Below are 5,000 nucleotides of genomic sequence, written 5' to 3' on the forward strand. Positions count from 1 at the left end.
TCAAAAGGAATTGATCTTGACATGGTTGGTGCATAGCCAAGTTCATGATTTTGTGACTTGGTGGTGATTTTGGTGAAAAACGAAAATCATGGTTTTGGAAAACTGGCTGGACTCAATCCTCACAAATGCCTTCAAAGTGATGTGGGAGAAGTTTGGGATCAAAAGGAATTGATCTTGACATGGTTGGTGCATAGCCAAGTTCATGATTTTGGTGTTTTGGCTTGATTTTGTGGCTTGGTGGTGATTTTGGTGAAAAACGAAAATCATGGTTTTGGAAAAGTGGCTGGACTCAATCCTCACAAATGCCTTCAAAGTGATGTGGGAGAAGTTTGGGATCAAAAGGAATTGATCTTGACATGGTTGGTGCATAGCCAAGTTCATGATTTTGGTGTTTTGGCTTGATTTTGTGGCTTGGTGGTGATTTTGGTGAAAAACGAAAATCATGGTTTTGGAAAACTGGCTGGACTCAATCCTCACAAATGCCTTCAAAGTGATGTGGGAGAAGTTTGGGATCAAAAGGAATTGATCTTGACATGGTTGGTGCATAGCCAAGTTCATGATTTTGGTGTTTTGGCTTGATTTTGTGGCTTGGTGGTGATTTTGGTGAAAAACGAAAATCATGGTTTTGGAAAAGTGGCTGGACTCAATCCTCACAAATGCCTTCAAAGTGATGTGGGAGAAGTTTGGGATCAAAAGGAATTGATCTTGACATGGTTGGTGCATAGCAAAGTTCATGATTTTGGTGTTTTGGCTTGATTTTGTGGCTTGGTGGTGATTTTGGTGAAAAACGAAAATCATGGTTTTGGAAAACTGGCTGGACTCAATCCTCACAAATGCCTTCAAAGTGATGTGGGAGAAGTTTGGGATCAAAAGGAATTGATCTTGACATGGTTGGTGCATAGCAAAGTTCATGATTTTGGTGTTTTGGCTTGATTTTGTGGCTTGGTGGTGATTTTGGTGAAAAACGAAAATCATGGTTTTGGAAAACTGGCTGGACTCAATCCTCACAAATGCCTTCAAAGTGATGTGGGAGAAGTTTGGGATCAAAAGGAATTGATCTTGACATGGTTGGTGCATAGCCAAGTTCATGATTTTGTGACTTGGTGGTGATTTTGGTGAAAAACGAAAATCATGGTTTTGGAAAACTGGCTGGACTCAATCCTCACAAATGCCTTCAAAGTGATGTGGGAGAAGTTTGGGATCAAAAGGAATTGATCTTGACATGGTTGGTGCATAGCCAAGTTCATGATTTTGGTGTTTTGGCTTGATTTTGTGGCTTGGTGGTGATTTTGGTGAAAAACGAAAATCATGGTTTTGGAAAAGTGGCTGGACTCAATCCTCACAAATGCCTTCAAAGTGATGTGGGAGAAGTTTGGGATCAAAAGGAATTGATCTTGACATGGTTGGTGCATAGCCAAGTTCATGATTTTGGTGTTTTGGCTTGATTTTGTGGCTTGGTGGTGATTTTGGTGAAAAACGAAAATCATGGTTTTGGAAAAGTGGCTGGACTGAATCCTCACAAATGCCTTCAAAGTGATGTGGGAGAAGTTTGGGATCAAAAGGAATTGATCTTGACATGGTTGGTGCATAGCCAAGTTCATGATTTTGGTGTTTTGGCTTGATTTTGTGGCTTGGTGGTGATTTTGGTGAAAAACGAAAATCATGGTTTTGTAAAACTGGCTGGACTCAATCCTCACAAATGCCTTCAAAGTGATGTGGGAGAAGTTTGGGATCAAAAGGAATTGATCTTGACATGGTTGGTGCATAGCCAAGTTCATGATTTTGGTGTTTTGGCTTGATTTTGTGGCTTGGTGGTGATTTTGGTGAAAAACGAAAATCATGGTTTTGGAAAACTGGCTGGACTCAATCCTCACAAATGCCTTCAAAGTGATGTGGGAGAAGTTTGGGATCAAAAGGAATTGATCTTGACATGGTTGGTGCATAGCCAAGTTCATGATTTTGGTGTTTTGGCTTGATTTTGTGGCTTGGTGGTGATTTTGGTGAAAAACGAAAATCATGGTTTTGGAAAACTGGCTGGACTCAATCCTCACAAATGCCTTCAAAGTGATGTGGGAGAAGTTTGGGATCAAAAGGAATTGATCTTGACATGGTTGGTGCATAGCCAAGTTCATGATTTTGGTGTTTTGGCTTGATTTTGTGGCTTGGTGGTGATTTTGGTGAAAAACGAAAATCATGGTTTTGGAAAAGTGGCTGGACTCAATCCTCACAAATGCCTTCAAAGTGATGTGGGAGAAGTTTGGGATCAAAAGGAATTGATCTTGACATGGTTGGTGCATAGCCAAGTTCATGATTTTGGTGTTTTGGCTTGATTTTGTGGCTTGGTGGTGATTTTGGTGAAAAACGAAAATCATGGTTTTGGAAAACTGGCTGGACTCAATCCTCACAAATGCCTTCAAAGTGATGTGGGAGAAGTTTGGGAGCAAAAGGAATTGATCTTGACATGGTTGGTGCATAGCCAAGTGCCATGATTTTGGATTTTTGGCTTGATTTTGTGACTTGGTGGTGATTTTGGTGAAAAACGAAAATCATGGTTTTGGAAAACTGGCTGGACTCAATCCTCACAAATGCTTTCAAAGTGATGTGGGAGAAGTTTGGGATCAAAAGGAATTGATCTTGACATGGTTGGTGCATAGCCAAGTTCATGATTTTGGTGTTTTGGCTTGATTTTGTGGCTTGGTGGTGATTTTGGTGAAAAACGAAAATCATGGTTTTGGAAAAGTGGCTGGACTGAATCCTCACAAATGCCTTCAAAGTGATGTGGGAGAAGTTTGGGATCAAAAGGAATTGATCTTGACATGGTTGGTGCATAGCCAAGTTCATGATTTTGGTGTTTTGGCTTGATTTTGTGGCTTGGTGGTGATTTTGGTGAAAAACGAAAATCATGGTTTTGGAAAACTGGCTGGACTCAATCCTCACAAATGCCTTCAAAGTGATGTGGGAGAAGTTTGGGATCAAAAGGAATTGATCTTGACATGGTTGGTGCATAGCCAAGTTCATGATTTTGGTGTTTTGGCTTGATTTTGTGGCTTGGTGGTGATTTTGGTGAAAAACGAAAATCATGGTTTTGGAAAACTGGCTTGACTCAATCCTCACAAATGCCTTCAAAGTGATGTGGGAGAAGTTTGGGATCAAAAGGAATTGATCTTGACATGGTTGGTGCATAGCCAAGTTCATGATTTTGGTGTTTTGGCTTGATTTTGTGGCTTGGTGGTGATTTTGGTGAAAAACGAAAATCATGGTTTTGGAAAACTGGCTGGACTCAATCCTCACAAATGCCTTCAAAGTGATGTGGGAGAAGTTTGGGAGCAAAAGGAATTGATCTAGACATGGTTGGTGCATAGCCAAGTGCCATGATTTTGGATTTTTGGCTTGATTTTGTGACTTGGTGGTGATTTTGGTGAAAAACGAAAATCATGGTTTTGGAAAACTGGCTGGACTCAATCCTCACAAATGCCTTCAAAGTGATGTGGGAGAAGTTTGGGATCAAAAGGAATTGATCTTGGCATGGTTGGTGCATAGCCAAGTTCCAAGATTTTGGTGTTTTGGCTTGATTTTGTGACTTGGTGGTGTGCCAAGAATCATGAAATTTTCAAAGTGGTGGTTTTTGAGTTTTGTTGGTTGGAAAGTGTCACAAATGCATGCAGAATGAGGTCTAGAAAGTTTGGTATCAAAACCAAGCCATCTTGATGTGGTTTTGAATTTTTGAAATGTTGGAAAATAGAGGGTTTTGAAAAAAATTCATGAAAATTCGAAACCTTGGCCAATCCTAACGAAACTTGGTGGGCACCTTCTTGATATTATTATGGGATGGACTGGAAAAAATCACGCAAAAATACGGTGTCTAGATACGTTTTTCCATTTTTCCCGATTTTCCACATTTCGGGTCTTTGGAAAAATAAAAAAAATACTTCCCCATGTCGAAAAATTCTAATTTTTTGCAGGCAATGTTGTACCATTTTTATGAGGATCCCTGCAAAAAATCTCGTGAAAATTCGTTCTCTAGGTCCCAAAACAGAACTTATGTCTACTCAAAAAAAGTGTATCTACTTGTACAAAAGTGGCTTTTGCATATTTAGCTATTATAGGGGGGGGGGGGTGTTCCTCAATGCAGCCAGCTCTTGCACCATGGAAAATTCTGGTGCGGTCCCTTCATTCCCCCCTGTTTTGGCTTGCTTTGTGGTGGGGCAAGTCAAAACGCCCACACATGGGTGATCCACCAACTTGGGTTGGTGTCACCCGTTGTGGGCGGCGGCATGGTGGTGGCCGCCGTCGGTTCCGGCCGACTGACCCGGTGGGAAAAAATGTGAATCTGTTATGTGGATTTGTGGCACGCTGGTGGGATTTTCGTTGTGTGGCTCATTTCTAGACTTGTGAGCATCACGAAGGGGGTATGGCTTCCAACCGTTCGCGGGGAAGGGGCCATCATGTCTGGCTTGCTGCCGGCCGGGGGGGTAATGTCATCAGTCAGCGTCCGCTTGGGCTCACATTTGTGCTGGTTACGCCCAGGGTCATGTGGTTGATATTGAGGGCTTTATTACTCTCGGTCCAGTAGCGCGCGGCCACCACAGGGAAGGCACGGCCTCATCCGCGTGGCTTCTCCCTCACGAGCATCTTGGCGATCCGCCACGGTGGTCGTGCTGGAGAAGAAGCACGGATGAGACGGGTTGGAACTGTGGCCCGGTGCGATCGGGGAAGATTTGTGCCACGCAAATCGTTGGGTGGCTTATTCGAAGACTTGTGAGCATCACGAAGGGGGTATGGCTTCCAACCGTTCGCGGGGAAGGGGCCATCATGTCTGGCTTGCTGCCGGGCGGGGGGGAGTAATGTCATCAGTCAGCGTCCGCTTGGGCTCACATTTGTGCTGGTTACGCCCAGGGTCATGTGGTTGATATGAGGGCTTTATTACTCTCGGTCCAGTAGCGCGCGGCCACCACAGGGAAGGCACGGCCTCATCCGCGTGGCTTCTCCCTCACGAGCAT

The sequence above is a fragment of the Phaseolus vulgaris genome, chromosome 11, assembly GCF_051622355.1.
Source record: "Phaseolus vulgaris cultivar YP4 chromosome 11, ASM5162235v1, whole genome shotgun sequence".
NCBI classification, from domain to species: domain Eukaryota; kingdom Viridiplantae; phylum Streptophyta; class Magnoliopsida; order Fabales; family Fabaceae; genus Phaseolus; species Phaseolus vulgaris.